This window comes from Hylobates moloch, unplaced genomic scaffold, assembly GCF_009828535.3.
Source record: "Hylobates moloch isolate HMO894 unplaced genomic scaffold, HMol_V3 SCAFFOLD_8, whole genome shotgun sequence".
In the NCBI taxonomy this organism is placed as follows: Eukaryota; Metazoa; Chordata; class Mammalia; order Primates; family Hylobatidae; genus Hylobates; species Hylobates moloch.
The window spans coordinates 34407559-34428174 of record NW_026652283.1 but is presented as its reverse complement, the minus strand read 5'-3'; the positions used below and the strand labels follow the sequence as shown (position 1 = coordinate 34428174).

At 42.9% G+C, this 20616-nt stretch overlaps 1 protein-coding gene across 9 annotated transcripts in view; it reads right to left on the bottom strand.

Moving 5' to 3' along the window:
• ZBTB8A (zinc finger and BTB domain containing 8A) overlaps nucleotides 1-20616 on the bottom strand; it is a 72502-nt gene that overhangs the window by 13119 nt on the left and 38767 nt on the right. The window contains exon 4 of one of the 9 annotated variants that reach the window (XM_058443277.1): nucleotides 6732-6848. The exons of the other annotated variants lie outside the window; for them this stretch is intronic. The gene's annotated coding sequence lies outside the window, so the exon portion shown is untranslated. The remainder of the gene's footprint in view (nucleotides 1-6731; nucleotides 6849-20616) is intronic. 9 annotated transcript variants of the gene reach the window in all.

The following is a 20616-nucleotide window of genomic DNA, read 5'->3' as shown; positions in this document are numbered from 1 at the left end:
TATATAGCTCACACCTATAATCCCAGCACTTTGGGAGGCCAAGTTGGGAGAATCGCTTGAGCCCAGGAGTTCAAGAGCAGCCTGGGCAACATAGGGAGACTGTCTCTACAAAAATAAGAAAATGGCACATATCTGTGGTCTTGGTTACTTGGGAGGCCGAGGTAGTAGGACTGCTTGAGCCCAGGAGGTTGAGGTTGCAGTAAGCCATGATGGTGCTACTGTACTCCAGCCTCAGCCTCAGAGCAAGACCCTTCTCAAAAAAAAAAAAAAAAAAGAAATCAGAAACACTCTTTGTAGATAATTATATGTCTGCAAATAAGGAGTTTTATTTCATGTAGTTCCATTTTTCTGTCTCATTTCTTATGTTTGTCCTATTGCATGGGCTAGGATCTCCCATAAAGTGTGGAACAGAGGCCATGACAGCAGGCGTCATTTGCAGAATGGAAACACTGCTAAAATTTAACTATTAATAATGATGTTTAGGCTGGGCATGGTGGCTTACACCTCTAATGCTGGCACTTTGGGAGGCCACGGCGGGCCTCAGGAGTTTGTTCACTTGAGCCCAGGAGTTTGAGACCAGCCTAGGCAATAAAAGTGAGATACTGTCTCTACAAACAAAACAAAACAAAAACAATTAGCTGGGCATGGTGGCATGCACCTGTGGTCCCCGCTACATGGGATGCTGGTGGCAGGATCCCTTGAGCCCAAGAGCTCAAGGCTGCAGTGATCCTTTTTTGCACCACTGCACTCCAGCCTGAGCAACAGTGACAGACTCTATCTCAAAAAAAAAAAAAAAATGATGACGTTTAGTATAGGAGTTTGATTGGTACCCTTTTGTTTTCAATTTGCTAAAACTTAAAAAATCGTAAATTAGTGCTAAATTGTATTGTGTTTATTCTGCATTTATATGTTTTCCCATCTTTGTATATTAGTTTCCTAGGGCTGCCATAACAAAGTACCACAAACTAGGTAACTTAAAAAAATAAAATTTTATTGTCTTGCCATCTGGAGGCTAGAAATCCAAAATTAAATTGTAAACAGGACCACGGTTTTTCTGAAACCTGTAAGGGAGGAATCCTTCTTTATTTCATTCTATCTTCTGGTAGCCCTAGGTGTTCCTTGGTTTGAAGCAGCTTATCCCCAATCTCTGCCTCTGTCTTCATATGACCATCTTCTCCCTGCGTGTGTGTCTCTGTATCTTTACAAAGTATTCTCTCCTCCTTGGTCAGGTGTGGTGGCTCACACCTGTAATCTCAGCACTTTGAGAGGCCGCAGCAGGTGGATCACTTAAGGTCAAGAGTTCAAGACCAACATGGTCACCATGGTAAGATCAACATGGTAAAACCTTGTCTTTACTAAAAATACGAAAATTAGCCAGGCATGGTGGTGGGTGCCTGTAATTCCAGCTACTGGGGAGGTTGAGGGAGGAGAATCGCTTGAACCTGGGTGGCGGAGGTTGCAGTGAGCCGAGATCTTGCCACTGCACTCTAGCCTGGGTGACAGAGTGAGATTCCATTTCAAAAACAAAACAAAACCCAAAGTATTCTCTCCTCACATCTTCACACTGGCTTCTCATAAGGACACCAGTGATACTGGATTAAGGGCCCACCCCACCCTAGTGACCATATCTTAATTTAATTACATCTTCAATGGCCTTATTTTCTTTCTTTTTTTTTTTTTTTTTTGAGGCAGAGTCTCGCTCTGCCGCCCAGGCTGGAGTGCAGTGGCGCGATCTCGGCTCACTGCAAGCTCCGCCTCCCGGGTTCACGCCATTCTCCTGCCTCAGCCTCTCTGAGTAGCTGGGACTACAGGCGCCCGCCACCACGCCCGGCTGATTTTTTTTTTTATATTTTTAGTAGAGACAGGGTTTCACCGTGGTCTCGATCTCCTGACCTCGTGATCCGCCCGCCTCGGCCTCCCAAAGTGCTGGGATTACAAGCGTGAGCCACCGCGCCCAGCCTATTTTCAAATAAAAGACTGCAGATTAGGGCTTAATCATATCATTTTGGGGGAACAAATTTAACCATAACAATCTATTAAAATGGTATATTACATTAATGGATTTCTTGGATGTTGAATGACCTTTGTATTACTGGAATAATCTAATCCAGTCTTTACCTATGAGTGAGACTATATTAACGCCTCACCATCTGAACTCCCACCCAGATTCAGTCACTTAACCTGATTTTTTTTTTTTTTGAGACAGGGTCTCACTCTGTCACCCAGGCTGGAGTGCCACTGGCACAATCTTGGCTCACTATAACCTCTGCTTCCCAGGTTCAAGCAATCCTCCTACCTCAGCCTCTAGAGTAGCTAGGACTACAGGCGTGCACCACCATGCCTGGCTAATTTTCTGTATTTTTAGTAGAGATGGCGTTTCACTATGTTTCCCAGGCTGGTCCCAAACTCCTGGGCTCAAGCAATCCACCTGCCTCAGTCTCCCAAAGTGTTGGGATTACAGGTATGAGCCACTGCACCTGGCCTAAGCAGTTATTTTAAAAATACATTAACTTCTACCCAGTACTCTATGAAAGTTATAAATATGAACATATATAGAGATGAAGACCCTATAATGAATTAGTTCTCAAGGAGTTCTGTCTAGAATGAAGTTTCTTCCATGTTTAATATAGGCCAGGTTCTACTAGTAATGGGCTTCAAAATCCCAAATCTCCCAGAAATTATTAAATAAAAAAGACTGAGTCACTTAGCTAGGGATTGGACATGCTCAGTGCCGAAAGACCCAGCTTTTGCTGAGTCCTCATATGACCTTGTTTCTGGAGACATAATATATGCATGGTTATGTCACACAAGTGCAAAACAAGACATCCGGGAATATTGCTACAGAAGCATTAAATCGATGCCTAATCTTTTACAGGCTGAGTATCCTTTTTTTTTTTTTTGAGACAGAGTTTCACTCTTGTTGCCCAGGCTGGAGTGCAATGGCACGATCTCACTGCAACCTCCGCCTCCCGGGTTCAAGTGATTCTCCTGTCTCAGCCTCCCGAGTAGCTGGGATTACAGGTATGTGCCACCACGCCCAGCTAATTTTTGTATTTTTAGTAGAGACAGGGTTTCTTCATGTTGGTCAGGCTGGTCTCGAACTCCTGACCTCAGGTGATCCGCCCGCCTCGGCCTCCCAAAGTGCTGGGATTACATGTGTGAGCCACCGCGCCCGGCCAGGTTGAGTATCCTTTATCCAAAATGCTTGGGACCAGAAGCACTTTGAATTTCATATTTTTTTGGATTTTGGAATATTTTCATTATACTTAGGTTCAGCATCCCTAACTGGAAAATCCAAAATCCAAAATGCTCCAATGAGCATTTCCTTTGAGCATCAGGTTAGTACTCAAAAAGTTTTAGATTTTGGAGTATTTCAGATTTTGAATTTTCGGGTTAGGGATACTCAACCTGTACTAGCATATCCTCTCAGTTAAAATATAATAATTCCTCTGTTCTCTTTGAAACAAGGTAGTTGGGTCATGACATGTTTTTGATATGATAAATAATGCTTAATATGGTTTGGCTGGGTCCCCACCCAAAATCTCATCTTGAATTGTAATCCTCATGGGTGGCACCAGGTGGAGGTAACTGAATCATAGGTGAAGTTCCCCCCATGCTGTTGTCATTACAGTGAGTGAGTCTCACGAGATTTGATGGTGTTATAAGCATCTGGCATTTCCTCTGCTGGCACTCACTCCATCCTGCCGCCCTGTAAAGATGCCTGCTTCTCCTTCACCTTCTGCCATGATTGTAAGCTTCCGGAGGCCTCCCCAGCAATGCAGAACTGAGTCAATTAAACCTCTTTCTTTTATGAATTACCCAGTCTCGGGTATTTCTTCATAAGCAGTGTGAGAACAGACTAATACAATGCTGCAACAAATACTTTTGCAGGCCGGGCACAGTGGCTCACACCTGTAATCCTAGCACTTTGGGAGGCCGAGGCGGGTGGATCACCTGAGATCAGGAGCTTGAGACCAGCCTAGCCAATGTGGCGAAACCCTGTCTCTACTAAAACTACAAAAATTAGCCAGACATGTTGACGTGCACCTGTAATCCCAGCTACTCAGGAGGCTGAGGCAGAAGAATCGCTTGAACCTGGGGGATGGAGGTTGCAGTGAGCCGAGGTCTTGCCATTGCACTCCAGCCTGGGCAACAAGAGGGAAACTCTATCTCAAAAAAAAAAAATAAATAAATAATATATATATATATATGTTTGCGTATATATCCTTGAGCATTGCTGTGGTTTTAATGTCCCTACAAACTCATGTAACAGTATTAAGAGGTAGATTAAAGAAGTTATTAAGTCGTGTGGGCACCTCATTCATGCATGGGTTAATGCCGTTATCTTGGGAGTGGGTTAGTTAGCATGGGAGTGGGCTCCTGCTAAGAGTTGGGCCCCCTTGTTGTCTCTCTGTGTTGCTCCTGTGCTTCCTTGCCTTGGGATGCCTTCTGCCATCCAATGATCCTTGCCAGATGCTGGCATCAGATCTGTGAGCCAAATAAACTTCTGTTCTTTATAAATTACCCAGTCTGTGGTATTCTGTTATAGCAACAGAAACGGACTAAGACAAGCATTTAGGACATAATTTGATTCCTAGAAGTCCAGTTGTTAAGCGGGTACTGACAAACGTCCTTCCGAAAATACTGTATCAATTTGTATCTCCATCAACACCATAGGACAGTGCCCTTTTCCCCAATATTTTCATTAACCCTGAAAATTCTCTCTCTCTTTTTTTTTTTTCAGACAGAATCTTACTCTGTTGCCCAGGCTGCAGTACAGTGGTGTGATCTTGGTTCACTGCAACCTCTGCCTCCCAGGTTCAAGTGATTCTCGTGCCTCAAGCTTCCCTAGTAGCTGGGACTACAGGCATGTGCCACCATGCCCAGCTAATTTTTTTTTTTTTGAGACGGAGTCTCGCTCTGTCGCCCAGGCTGGAGTGCAGTGGTGCAATCTGGGCTCACTGCAAGCTCCGCCTCCCGGGTTCACGCCATTCTCCTGCCTCAGCCTCTCCGAGTAGCTGGGACTACAGGCGCCCACCACCACGCCCGGCTAATTTTTTTGTATTTTTAGTAGAGACAGGGTTTCACCGTGGTCTCGATCTCCTGACCTCGTGATCTGCCCGCCTCGGCCTCCCAAAGTGCTGGGATTACAAGCATGAGCCACCGTGCCCGGCCAGCTAATTTTTTTGTATTTTTAGTAGAGACGGAGTTTCACCATATTGGCCAGGCTTGTCTTGAACTCCTGGATTCAAGTGATCTGCCTGCCTCAGCCTCCCAAAGTGCTGGGATTATATATAGGCATGAGCCACTGTGCCCAGTCAACGCTCTCTTTAAAAATTTTTTTTGTTGTTGTTGTTGTTTTCAGACAGAGTCTCACTCTGTAGCCCAAGCTAGAATGCAGTGGCGCAATCTTGGCTCACTGCAATGTCCACCTCCTGGGCTCAAGCGATTCTTCAATCCACCCGCCTGAGCTTCCCCAAATTTTGGGATTACAGGTGTGAGCCACCATGCCTGGCCTCCCTTTAAAATGTTGTCCCATCTACCCTTACAGAAAAATAACAGGAAAATATCAACACTATTATTTAACATTGTCCTAGAAGTACTAGCCAATGAATTAGACAAGATAACTAACTACAACGTGTGAATATTAAAAATAATAAGTTATTATTACTGCAGGTGATACTCTATAACTATAAAGTAAAAAATGTAAAATCAGAAAACTATAAAAGTAAAATTCTTTTCCCACGTTGGAGTAACTGGTACTAGACTTGGCCTTCTGCTATAAACAATTAGAAAAACTGAACAAAATGCATGAAAAAAATTGTTTTCAGACAATGAAATCAGGGAGTATGGGACTGTGATCCCTGAGAGAATGGAACCAAGTGAGGTATGTCCTACTATCACTTTGGCTTTCTGGACTGGAATACAGGAAGAGAAAATCACACTGAATGGAGCAGAGATCAGTGTTCAGGAGCATGAGGTGCCTGGAAGTTTGAGGCAAAGCACCAGAGAAGAGGCAAGTATGCAAAGAGATCAATAACTCTTCACAGGAGCCCTGAGTTTCTATGAGCAGAAAAATTCCCAGAGCTCACACACAGAGAGTTGGAAGATATTTAAGTTGTGTTTTTTTTCTTTTTTTTTTGAGATGGAATCTTGCTCTGTTGCCCAGGCTGGAGTGCAATGGCGTGATCTCAGCTCACTGCAACCTCCACCTCCTGGGTTGAAGTGATTCTCCTGCTTCAGCCTCCTGAGTAGCTGAGATTACAGGCGCCTGCCACCACGCCCAGCTAATTTTTGTATTTTTTAGTAGACCATGTTGGTCAGGCTGGTCTTGAACTCCTGACCTCAGGTGATCCACCCGCCTCAGCCTCCCAAAGTGCTGGTATTTTAGGTGTGAGCCAGCACACCTGGCTGATAAGTTTTGACCAGCCAGAGTAAACATTCTTTGCTGAAGCTGAACATCCAGGGCATAAAGTAGAGACCCTGGAAGAGTAATATCTTAGTAGTAGGACTAACCTAACACAGCAGTAAAGATAACTCTAGAACTGCCCCTAAGCTTAAAAACAAGCTTCCAAATCAAGCTGATCCATTAACAAATTAACAAGTAAACCAAAATTCAATTAAAGACAGACAACAAAATTCAGACACTCAAAAATATATATTTATAGTGTCCACCATTCCATAAAAAAAAGATTAGTGCTGGGCACAAGGGCATGAGGCTGTAGTCCCACCTGCTTGAAAAGCTGAGGCAGCAGGATCGCTTGAGTCCAGGAGTTAGAGGCTGTAGCGCGCTATGATCACACCTGTAAATAGCCACTGCACTCCAGCCTGGATAACACAGTGAGAGCCTGTCTCCATAAATAAATAAATAATAAATAAATTTTTTTTTTAAATCAGAAGGAAAATTAGTCAATAGAAACAGATCTAGAAATGAAAGAGATGCTAGAGTTGGCAAAGAAGGATGTAAAAGCATTAACTATACATACACTCAAAGATTTTTTTAAAAATGAACATATTGAAAGATATAAAAATAGTCAAATAACATTTCTAGAAATTAGGGCCGGGCCTGGTGGCTCACGTCTGTAATCTCAGCACTTTGGGAGGCCGAGGCGGGTGGATCACTTGAGGTCAGGAGATGGAGACCAGACTGGCCAACATGATGAAACCGCGTCTCTACTAAAAATACAAAAATTAGGCTGGATGTGGTGGCTCAGGCCTGTAATCCCAGCACTTTGGGGGGCCGAGGCAGGCAGATCACCTGAGGTCAGGAGTTTGAGACCAGCCTGGCCAACATAGTGAGACCCCGTCTCTACTAAAAACACAAAAATTAGCCAGGCATGGTGGTGGGCACCTGTAGTTCCAGCTACTCAGGAGGCTAAGGCAGAAGAATCGCTTGAACCCGGGAGGTGGAGGTTGCAGTGAGCCAAGATTGCACCATTGCACTGCAGCCTGGGCAACAAGAAAGAAACTGTCTCAAAGAAAAAAAAAATGAACAGAGCTTTAGTGAAATGTGGAACAATATCAAATAGTCTAATATATTTGCAACTGAGGTTCCAGAAAAGGTGGGGACAGAAAAAACATTTGAAGAAAAAGGAAAAAACAGAAATTACTGTAAGGTTCTTATATATGAGAAGTTGGCAAACTTTTACTTAAAAGGCCACACAGTAAATACTTTTGGCTTTGCAGGCTATGTGGCCTCCATTGCAACTACTCAACTCTGTCCTTATAGCACAAAATGTGTCATATTTATGTAGACATTTTGGACTTGATGAAAAAATATGTAAATGAATGACCATGGCTATGTTCCCATAACATCTTATTTACAAAAGCAGGTAGGCATTCAGGCTTGGCTTGAAGGCTGTAGTTTGTGAAATCTGCTATATATGAAGCTCTATAATATGTGATGAGTAATAAGTGAAATGCATATTGTAATGAGGCAAAATGCATATTGTAACCCTGAGAGCAACTACTAAAAATAAGACATAGATTAAGTTAATAAGCCAACAGTGGAGATGAAACAGAATACTAAAAAAGTGCTCAATATTCTTTTCGTTTGTTTGTTTCAGGGATAGGGTCTCGGTTTGTTGTCCAGGCTGGAGTTCAGTGGGATGATTATAGATTTACTGTAACCTTGAACTCCTGGCCTCAAGTGATCCTCCCACCTCAGCCCCCTGAGTAGCTGGGACTACAGGAGACCACCGTCATGCCTAATTTTTTTTTTTTAATTTTTTGCAGAGATGGGGGTCCTGCTATGTTGCCCAGGCTGGTCTTGAACTCCCAGCCCGAAGCGATCCTCCCACCACGGACCCTCAAAGTATTGGGATTACAGGCATGAGCCACCTCAATATTCTTTAACTGAGGCAGGATAAAGAAAAGCAAAAGAACAAAAGATGGGCCAGGCGCAGTGGCTCACGCCTGTAATCTCAGCACTTTGGGAGGCTGAGGTGGGTAGATCACGAGGTCAGGAGTTCGAGACCAGCCTGGCTGACATGGTGAAACCCCATCTCTACTAAAAATACAAAAATTAGCCAGGTGTGGTGGCGAGCGCCTGTAATCCCAGCTACTCAGGAGGCTGGAGCAGGAGAATCGCTTGAAACCTGAAGGCAGAGGTTGCAGTGAGCTGACATCGTGCCACTGCACTCCAGCCTGGAGGAAAGAGCGAAACTCTGTCAAAAAAAAAAAAAGAAAAGAAATGAAAAGAAAAAGAACAAAAGACATTAAAAAAAGTTGGCATAAATAGAAAACAAATAGCAAGATAGTACACTTAAATCCAACTATATTGATAATTATATTAAATGTTAATAGTCTGAACTCCATTTTAAAAGGACATTATCAGGCCAGGCATGGTGGCTCATGCCTGTAATGCCAGCACTTTGAGAGGCCAAAGTGGGCAAATTACTTGGGGGAAGCAGTTCAAGACCAGCCTGGACAACACAGAGAGACACCTATCTCTACAAAATAAAAATTAGCTTGGCATGGCGGCATGCACCCGTGGTCCCAGCTACTGATGGGGCTGAGTTGTGAGGATCACTTGTGCTTAGGAGGTCAAGTCTGCAGTGAACCATGTTAGCATCACTGCAACTCTAGCCTGGGTGACAGAGTGAGATCCTGTGTCAAAATAATAAAATAAATAAAACACTTGAGCAATACTATCAACCAACTTGGACAAATTTACATTTACAGCACACTCTACACAACAAGAGCAAAATATACATTCTTTTTAAGTACACAGCAAACATTAATCAAGATAGACCATACCCTGAGCCATAAAACATGTTATAATTTTTTAAAAATTTTTTATTTTTTCATTTTAGAGACAGGGTCTTGCTCTGTCTTTCAGTCTGGAGTGCAGGGCTGCAATCATAGCTCACTATAACCTCAAACTTCTGGGCTCATGAAATCCTCCAGCCTCATCTTCCCAAGTAACTGAGACCACAGGTGCATGCCACCACACCTGGCTAATTTTTAAGTTTTTTATAGAGTCAGGGATCTGCCTACATTGCCCAGGCTGGTCTCAAACTCCTGGCCTCAAGTTATCCTCCTGCCTCAGCCTCAGGGATTACAGGCGTAAGCCACCACACCTGGCCTAAGTTTTTAGTATATTTAAAGGATTAAAATCACACAGAGTATGTTCTCTGACCACATGGAATCAAACTAGAAGTTAATAGCACATGAAAATCCTGAAATACTTGGAAATTAAACATTAAACTTCTAAATAAATAGACATTTATAGAACACTCTACACAAATCAAAATTTGTTGTTTGTAGTTCAAGCAGTTTAGAGGAAAATGTATAGTTCATTTTTTATTTTATTTATTATTTTTTATTTTTTGAGACAGAGTTTTTGCTCTTGTTGCCCAGGCTGAAGTGCAATGGTGCGACCTCAGCTCACTGCAACCTCCGCCTCCCAGGTTAAAGCAATTCTGCTGCCTCAGCCTCCCAAGTAGCTAGGATTACAGGCATGCGCTGCCACACCCAGCTAATTTTTTGGATTTTTAGTAGAGATGGGGTTTCACTATGTTGGTCAGGTTAGTCTCGAACTCCCGACCTCAGGTGATCTGCCCATCTCGGCCTCCCAAAGTGCTGGGATTACAGGCGTGAGCCACTGTGCCCGGCCAGGAAAATGTATAGTTTTAAATTCTTATATTTAAAAAAAAAAAAAAAAAGTTTTAGCTGGGTATGGTGGCTTTTGCCTGTAATCCCAGCACTTTGGGAGGCTGAGATGGGCAGATCACTTGAGCCCAGGAGTTCGAGACCAGCCTGGGCAACATAGTGAAACCCTGTCTCTACAAAAAATACAGAAAATTAGCCAAGTGTGGTGGCTTGCGCCTGTAGTCCCAGTTATTTGGGAGCCTAAGGTGGGAGAATCACCTGAGCCCAGGAAGCTGAGGCTGCAGTGAGCCATGATTACGCCATTGCACATCAGCCTGGGTGATAGGAGTGAGACCTTTCTCAATTAAAAAAAGAAAAAAAAGAAAGTTCTGAAAAAATTAATGAGTTAAGTTTCAACTTAAGAATCTAGAGAAGGGCCGGGCGCAGTGGCTCATGCCTGTAATCCCAGCACTTTGGGAGGCTGAGGCGGGCAGATCACGAGGTCAGGAGTTCGAGACCAGCCTGACCAACATGCTGAAACCCCGTCTCTACTAAAAACAAAAAAAAAATTAGCCGGGCGTGGTGGCACGCACCTGCAATCCCAGCTACTCAGGAGGCTGAGGCAGGAGAATCACTTGAACCCGGGACGGGGAGGTTGCAGTGAGCCGAGATCGTGCTACTGCACTCCAGCCTGGGTGACAGAGGGAGACCCAGTTTCAAAAAATAAAAAAGAATCTAGGGAAAAGGAGATCAAATTAAACCCAATGTATGTAGAAGGAAGGAAATGAACAAAAAGAAACCAAAGAAATGATAGAGAAAAATCAATGAAAACAAAGCTGGTTACCTATATCAATATCAATAAATTAATCATTATCAATAAAGATTGATTAACCTTTAGCTAGATCAACCAAGAAAAAAAAAAGAAGACATAAATTACCAGTATTAGGAATGAAAGAGGGAAGCATCACTACAGATTCTACAAACACTGAAAGAATAAAAAGAAACTATTATGAACTCTATGCTAATACATTCAACAAATTAAATGAAATAGATGAATTCCCTGAGTGATATAAGTGATCAAAATTAGTACAAGAGGCCAGGCATAGTGGCTCACGCCTGTAATCCCAGCACTTTGGGAGGCCAAGGCGGGTGGATTACCCGAGGTCAGGAGTTTTGAGACTAGCCTGGCCAACATGGCGAAACCCCATCTCTACTAAAAATACAAACATTAGCCAGGTGTGGTGGTGTGTGCGTATAATCCTAGCTGCTCAGGAGGCTGAGACATGAGAATCACTTGAACTCAGGAGGTGGAGGTTGCAGTAAGGTGAGATCACGCCACTGTACTCCAGCCTGGGTGACAGAGTGAGACTCTGTCTCAAAAAACAACAACAAAAAAAACCAAAAAAAAACCTAGTACAAGAAAAAAATTAAAAATCTGAATAGCCATATATCAAACTTAAAATTTAAATTATATTAAATCAATTTAAAATATAATTTAAAAACTGCCCACAAAGAAAACTCCAGACCCAAATAGCTTCAGTGTTGAATTCTATCAAACATTTAAGAAAGACATAATACTCATCTATACAAACACTTTCATTAAATAGACAAGGAGAAAAACTTTCAACTCATTTTATGAGGCCAGTATTACTCTGATACCTAAACCAAAGGCATTATAAGCAAATAAAACTATAGACCAATATCCCTTGTAAACATGGACACAAAAATCCTAAATTAGCTGGGCATGGTGGCGTGCACCTGTAGTCCCAGCTACTCAGGAGGCTGAGACAGGAGAATCACTTGAACCTGGGAGGCAGAGGTTGCAGTGAGCCAAGATTGTTCCACTGCACTCTAGCCCAGGTGACAGAGTGAGACTCTGTCTCAAAAAAAAAAAAAAAAAAAAACCCGACTTAATATTATATTTGTGGCCGGGTGCAGTGGTTCACACCTGTAATCCCAGCACTTTGGGAGGCCGAGGCAGGTGGATCACCTGAGGTCAGGAGTTCAAGACCAACCTGGCCAACATAGCAAAACCCTATCTGTACTAAAAGTACAAAAAAATTAGCTGGGCGTGGTGGCGGACGCCTGTAATACCAACTATTTGGGAGGCTGAGGCAGGAGAATTGCTTGAACCCAGGAGGCAGAGGTTGCAGTGAGCCAAGATCGCACCATTGCACTCCAGCCTGGGTGACAGAGCGAGACTTTGTCTCAAAAAAAAAAATTATATTTGTAAATCAAATATATATGAAAGGATAATACCAAGTGAGGTTTATCGCTGGAATACAAGATGTTTAACAGTTGAAAATTAATCAGTACAATCCACTACATTAACAGAATAAAAAAAAAATAGGGCTATCTCAACAGACACAGAACAGACATTTGAAAAATCCAACACTTATTCATAATAAAAACTCTAGTGAAATAGAAATAGAAGGAAACTTCCTCAGCTGCTAAAGGCCATCTACAAAAAGCCAACTGCTAATATCTTATTTAACTATGAAAGATCAAATGCCTTCCCCCTAAGGCAGGGAACAGGGCAAAGATTTGTGCTCTCAACTATTTCTATCCAACATTGTCCTAGAGGTGTTAGTCAGTCCAATAAGAGATGTTGAAGAAATAAAAGGCACAGGCCAGGCGTGGTGGCTCACGCCTGTAATCCCAGCACTTTGGGAGGCCGAGGTGGGTGGATCACCTGAAGTCAGGACTTTGAGACTAGCCTGACCAACATGGTGAAACTCCGTCTCTACTAAAATTACAAAAATAAGCCGGGCGTGGTGGTGGGCACCTGTAATCCCAGCTACTCAGGAGGCTGAGGCAGGAGAATCGCTTGAACTTGGGAGATGGAGGTTGCAGTGAGCCAAGATTGCACCATTGCACTCCAGCCTGGGTGACAGAGCGAGACTCAGTCTCAAAAAAAAGAAAAAAAAGAAATAACAGGTATAAAGAGTAAAAAGGAAAAAGAAAAACTGTTATTGTTTGTAGATGACACAATCATGTACACAGAAAATCCTATAAAGAATCTTCTTGAACAAATAACTGAATTTAACAAGGTCACAGGATATAGGATCAACATATGAAAATCAATTTTATTTCTATATGTTAGCAATGAAGAGTTGGAAAATAAAATTTTTAAACAATGCATTCGTAAAAGCACCAAAAATGCTTAGGGGTCAATATAACTAAATTATTTGCAAACTCTATATATTTAAAACTACAAAACACTTGAGAGAAATATAAACAATCTAAATAAATGGAAAGATAAGCCATGCAGATGAATTAGAAGAAACAGTTAATACGTCAATTCTATTCAAGTGGGACGTACAGGATTAATGTAATCCCAACAAAATCCAAGCAAATTTATCTTTGTAGAAAGTATCAAGCTGCTTCTAAAATTTAAAGGGAATTCGGTGGACCTAAAATAACCAAAACAATTTTGAAAAAGAAGAAAAGGGAACCTACCGTACGTAATTACAAGACTTACTATAACTGTGGTAACCAAGATAGTGTATTATTGGCAGTAAGACAGGCATATAGATCAATGGAATAGAGTCCAGAAATAGACACATGAATATATTATCAATTGATTTTTTAGTCAGGTTCACTTTATCAATTGGCTTTTGACAAAGATATCACAGTCACTCAATGGGGAAAGGTTCACGTTTACAAACAAATGGTGCCAGAACAACTGGTATCCGTTACAGAAGAAAAAATAATCTTGATTCTTACTCTACACAACATACAAATTTTCATTTGACAAGGATCATAGAAAAAGTTTATAAAAAAAGATCATGGTAAAAGCTAAATTTCAGAAGAAAACAAAGGAGAAAGTCTTTGGGACCTTGGGGTAGGCAAAGATTTCTTAAGACACAAAAAGTGTGACGTACACCAAGTGCAGTGGCTCACACCTGTAATCCCAGCACTTTGGGAGGCCGAGGTGGACGGATTGCTCCAGGAGTTCAAGACTAACCTGGGGAACATAGCAAAACCCCATCTCTATTTTTTATAGAAAATAAAGAAATAAAAAGCATGAACTATAAGAAAAAGTTGACAAATGGCTTTATCAAAATTCTGCTCTTTTAAAGATACCATTAAGGAAAGGAAACCCGGCCAGGTGCAGTGGCTCACGCCTGTAATCCCAGCACTTTGGGAGGCTGAGGCGGGCGAATCACGAGGTCAGGAGATCGAGACCATCCTGGCTAACACGGTGAAACCCTGTCTCTACTAAAAATACAAAAATTAGCCGGGCGTGGTGGCGGGCGCCTGTAGTCCCAGCTACTCGGGAGGCTGAGGCAGGAGAATGGCGTGAACCCGGGAGGTGGCAGTGAGCTGAGATCGCATCACTGCACTCCAGCCTGGGCAACAGAGCAAGACTGTCTCAAAAAAAAAAAAGAAAAAGAATAGGCAGAACTAATCTATAATCACGTAGGGGAGATTACAGTTGCCTGAAACTGGGAACGAAACAGGAGGCTCTACTACAAAATGGCATAAGAAAAAAAGGCATGAGGGAAATTGTAGGTGATGAAAATGTTTCATATATTATTTATGGTGATTATTACATATGAACATATGTCAAACATTAAATTGTACATTTACAATGGGGGCATTTTACTGTATGTAAATTATATCTTAATTTTTTCTCTAGATGGAGTCTTGCTCTGTCACCCAGGCTGGAGTGCAGTGGCATGATCTCAGCTCACTACAACCTCTGCCTCCCAGCTCCCAGGTTCAATCAATTCTCCTGCCTCAGCCTCCCTAGTAGCTGGGATTACAAGTGCGTGCCACCACACCTGGCTAATTTTTTTGTATTTTTAGTAGAGACGGGGTTTCACCAGTTAGCCAGGCTGGTCTCAAACTCCTGACCTCATGATCCGCCTGCCTCGGCCTCCCAAAGTGCTGGGATTACAGGCGTGAACCACTGTGCCCAGACTAAATTATATCTTTTTTTTTTTTGAGACAGAGTCTCGCTCTGTCGCCCCTTGTGTCTGAAACATTCCTCACCCAGGAGTGAAGGATCTTCACATAACTTGTTCCCCAACTCTACACAAGTCTTTGCTTAAATGTCACTTCATCAGAGGTTTCCTTAACAAGCCCATCTTTAGTATGGGGAGCTTTAGTTAATCACTATGGCTCAATAGCTATTGTCATAGAAACTATACCATATGAGGTATAGATTAGGAAACATGATAGTTGTCTTCGAATACTGAAAGGCAATTATGTGGAAGAACTAGAATTATTTTGTTTTTGTTATTATGTATTTTTTATTATTTTTGAGACAGAGTCTTGCTCTGTCGCCCAAGCTGGAGTGCAGTGGCACTATCACAGCTCACTGCAGTCTTGACTTCCCAGGCTCAGGTGACCCTCCCACCTTAGCCTCCTGAGTAACTAGGACTAGAGGTATGCACCATCATGCCCAGTAATTTTTTCTTTTTTTTGTAGAGATAGGGTCTCACTATTTTGCCTATGCTGGTCTCAAACCTCTGGGCTCAAGTGATCCACCTACCTTGGCCTCCCAAAGTGCTGGGATTATCTATCGGCATGAGCCACTGCACCTAGCTGTAGAATTCTTTTTTTTTTTTCTTTTTTGAGACGGAGTCTTGCTCTGTCGCTCAGGCTGGAGTGCAGTGGCACGATCTCGGCTCACTGCAAGCTCCGCCTCCCGGGTTCACGCCATTCCAAGTAGCTGGGACTACAGGTGCCCACCACCACACCTGGCTAATTTTTTTGTATTTTGAGTAGAGACAGGGTTTCACCATGTTAGCCAGGATGGTCTCGATCTCCTGACCTCGTGATCCACCCGCCTCAGCCTCCCAAAGTGCTGAGATTACAGGCGTGAGCCACCGTGCCCGGCCAGAATTATTCTCTTAATAGGTCTAGTAGACTAGGCTTCCAGACTAAGCACTAGAATCTAAGCTCCAAAAGGTATGAGTCTCTGTTTTTTCCACCTCAGCATCCCTAGCACAGTGCACAATGTCCAGCATATAGATGCTCAGTCAGTATTTGTTGAATCAATAAATATTCACTAAAAAGCAAATGGACCAAAATATAGGACTAAAGGGAAATGAATTTGAGCTCATAAAGAACAGCTATTTATTTATTTATTTATTTTTAATTAAAAAAAATCTTTTTAAAGACGGTCTCGATCTGTCACCCAGGTTGGACTACAGTAGGTGATCACAGCTTACTGCAGCCTCAGACTCCTGGGCTCAAGAGGTCCTCTCGCCTCAGCCTACTGAGTAGCTGGGGTTACAGGGCACGCCACCACGCCCAGCTAATTTCTTAATTATTTTGTAGAGACACGGTCTTGCTATGTGGCTCAGGTTGGTCTTTAACTCCCAGCCTCAAGCGATCCTCCAGCCTGGACCTCCCAAAGTGCAGGGATTATGGGCAGGCATGACCCCCTGTGCCCAGCCTTAAAGTGGATTTCTTTTTCTTTTTTGGGGGGGGGGGGACAGGGTCTTGCCCTGTCGCCCAGCCTGGAGTGCAATGGCATTATCACGGCTCACTGCAGCCTCAATGTCCTGGGCTCAAGCAATCTTTCAACCTCAGTCTCCTGGCTGGGACTACAGGCACATGCCACTATGCCTGGCTAATTTTTGTGTTTTTTGTAAAGATGGGGTTTTGCCATCTTACCCAGGCAGTCTCGAACTCTGAGCTCAAGCAATCAACTCACCTTGGCTTCCCAAAGTGTTGGGATTACAGGCATGAGCCACTGCACTCAGCCAAAATCTATTTCTTACTGTGGGTTTTGGTAAGAAAAATTTGAGAAACACTGGGCCAAACTGATTAACAACAGAATTAGTCACTTTGCAAAGTAACACTTTCTATGCTACCACTGTAGCAGAGGTGAAATGTCATTGATTTAGGGTGACTGCATTTGGTAGGAGGTGGGACTGTATGATCTCTCAGGATTGTTCCAACTTCAACACTTTTAAACTATTTTGTTGCAGTTAAATGATATACTACATATGTTCCTGTTTGTTACAATGAGATCCTGAAATAAATCAAGTTATACTATAAAATGCCAGCATAAGTTGTTGGGGTTTTTTTTTTAGATACTCTAAAAATGAGAGAAACTATTGGTTCTACTTTGTGTATTAATTGTTTTAGGTATATTTTGCTATTGAACATGTGTGCTTAATTATTTGGTATTTTAGTGAACGATTAGAGACAGAGAGATGAATCCTTTTTCCTGAAGAGGTTATAGGTCAAAGGCTGAGGGTAGAGAATTTATACCCCTAAATTCTAGAGAGGGAATTTCATTCTGCTTTTAAAGAACAATTCTGTTAAAAACAGGCTATTGGCTTCCATTACCCAGACATCTGTGCTACATTTCCACTTACCTAATAAAGCTCCAGACTTTTTTTCAATGTGAAATCATAAAAGCTCCAGACTTAAAGTGGCCCAAAAGTATTATGGTTTTATCACAGCTTATAACGTACAAATTCTAACGTATCAATCACACTAGAGAAACACTGAAGCTTGGCAGTGGGATGGAGTAAAAATGGTAAAATACCAATCATCTCGAGTTCTTAGGGATGAGTTATTCTGGTGCACTATTTTCTAAGGAATGAGAAATAAAGCAGTAATGTCCTTTGAGAAACCCTAAGGTAAAGAAGCCATAGAAATCTGGTGTGTCCCTTTCTGAGTGCTGTCACTTCTCAGCACTCAAATACTGCAATGTCCTCAGGACCAGTGACAGCATGCTGTCTGCTCACCGTGCCCATGGTTTCAAATTAGCTGTTGCAAAACTGAGATAAAATGACCTTGCTGGCATCTCAGTATCAATTTTGCATAATGTCAAAATACAGCTCTGGTATCAATAACATTATTAAGAAGCAAGATATACTCCCCATCCTCTTTAATGTTTTGTCTCAGAGGCCATTCCACCTAAGAGATGACCAGGTTCTATGATGGGGCTTCCTCAACCCCTCTGGCTTGAGAGTAAGGTGACTGGGGAAGAAGAGCCTGTCTAAAATAAATTATCCTTAGGAAGAAGTTGGTCGGGCGTGGTGGCTTATGCCTATGATCCCAGAACTTCGGGAGGCTGAGGTGGGCAGATCACCTGAGGTCAGGAGTTCGAGATCAGCCTGGCCAAGATGATGAAAAAGACACACACACACACACACACAAATTAGCTGGGTGTGGTGGTGGGCGCCTGTAATACCAGCTACTTGGGAGGCTGAGGCAAGAGAATTGCTTGAATCCAGGAGGCGGAGGCTGCAGTGAGCTGAGATCACACCATTGCACGCCAGCCCGGGTGACAAAGTGAGACCTTGTTTCAAAAAAAAGAAAAAAAAGAAAGAAAAAGAAAAAGAAGGTGTCAGCCCTAGGGGGGAAAAGGAGAGAAATCCTGTAGGGTGGGGAATCAGGTCTTACAACTTTTCCTCATTAACTCCCTTTCCTTAGTGTGATCATAGCTCACTGCAACCTCAAACTCCTGGGCCCACGGGGTCCTCCCGCCTTGGCCTCCCAAACTGTTGGGATTACAGGGTGAGCCATCGTGCCTGGTCTTGCTTCTCTTAACGTCTTCCCACTCCCAACCTCATTCTCATATGATTCTATCAGGAGCCTCTGGCAGTAGATAATTTGCCTCTGGGGGAAATGCAAACAACTAATAATCCCTGAAAAAGATAACTAATCTTATAAGAAACAGAAAATAAGAGTTAAAACAATAAAGTACCTTGTAAGGATGTGAAATAATGAATGAGGTACTCAGTATACCTACTTTAAAAATGTACCCTTGTTTGAAATGAAACCTAAATCACAAATGCAGTACATAACTCTGTGGACATGTCTTATAATATAAATGATTTACATTTTATAATACCAAAATAACAGTTTATACATAAAAACATTTCGGTACTTAAAAATAGCTCAAGGCTGGGAGTGGTGGCTCATGCCTGTAATCCTAGCACTTTGGGAAGCTGAGTTGGGTGGATCACTTGAGGTCAGGAGTCTGAAACCAGCCTGGCCAACATGGTGAAACCCCATCTCTACTAAAGTACAAAAAAAATTAGCTGGGTGTGGTGGTGGGCGCCTATAATCTCAGCTACTCGGGAGGCTGAGGCAAGGCAGGAGAATCGCTTGAATCAGGGAGGTGGAGATTGCAGTGAGCTGACATCGCGCCACTGCACTCCAGCCTGGGCGACAGAGAGAGACTCGTCTCACCAAAAAAAAAAAAAAAAAAGCCGGGCGCAGTGGCTCAGGCCTATAATCCCAGCACTTTGGGAGGCCGAGGCAGGTGGATCATCTGAGGTCAGGAGTTTGAGACCAGCCTGACCAACATGGAGAAACCCCATCTCTACTAAAAATACAAAATTAGCCGGGCGTGGTGGCGCATGCTTGTAATCCCAGCTACTCGGGAGGCTGAGGCAGGAGAACTGCTTGAACCCAGGAGGCGGAGGTTGTGGTGAGCTGAGATCGCGCCATGGCACTTCAGCCTGGGCAAGGCAACAAGAGCGAAACTCCATCTCAAAAAATTAAAAAAAAAAAACAAAAACTCAGGGGCTGGGCAGGGTGGCTCATGCCTATACTCCCAACACTTTAGGAGACCGAGGTAGAAGGATTGTTTGAGCCCAGGAGTTCAAGACCAGCCTGAGCAACATAGTGAGACCCCGTTTCTACAAAAAAAAAAAAAAAAAAAAAAAAAAAAATTAAAAAATTAGCTGGGTGTGGTGGCCTCCTATAGTTTGGAGGCTGAGGCAGGAGATTCGTGTGAGCCCAGGAGTTCGAGGCTGCAGTGAGCCACGATCACATCACTACACTCTAGCCTGGATGGCAAACTGAGACTGTGTCTCAAATAAAAATAAATAAAAAATAAAAAAGTGTGTACCACCTCCTTCCACTCTCTCTCTTGCTCCTGCTCCCGCATGGGAGACATGGGATTGTGTCCCCCAAAATTATATGCTGAAGTCTTAAACCTGGTACCTACACCTGAGACCTTAATTTGCAAATAGGGTCTTTGCAGATATAATCAAGTTAAGATGAGGTCACCCTGGATTAGGGTGGTATCATTATAAGTAGAGATCTGGAGAAAGGAGGACACTGAGAAGACACACACAGGGGCTGGGTGAGGTGGCTCACACCTGTAATCCTAGCACTTTGGGAGGCCAAGGAAGGGCAGACTGCTTGAGGCCAGGAGTTCAAGACCAACTTAGGCAACAGGCTGGTCTCAAAAAAACAAAAACAAAAACAAAACCACACACACAGAAGGAAGAGCACCACGTGAAGACAGAAGCAGAGGATGGAATGATGGAGCTACAACAGAAGGAATGCCAAGGATTGCTGGCACCCACCAGAAGCTAGGAAGAGGCAAGGAAGGACTCTGCCCTGCAACCTCCAGAGGGAGCATGGCCGTTTAACACCTTGATTTCAGACTTTAGCCTCCAGAACTGTGGGAGGAGAATCAACATACGTTGCTTCGTAGGTGATGTGATGCTAGGGTAGATGCTTGAAAGGCAAGTATGTTTTCACTCAGAAAAGAAAAAAAAAGAGGAAAAGCATTCTAGGCAGAAGATATAGTTT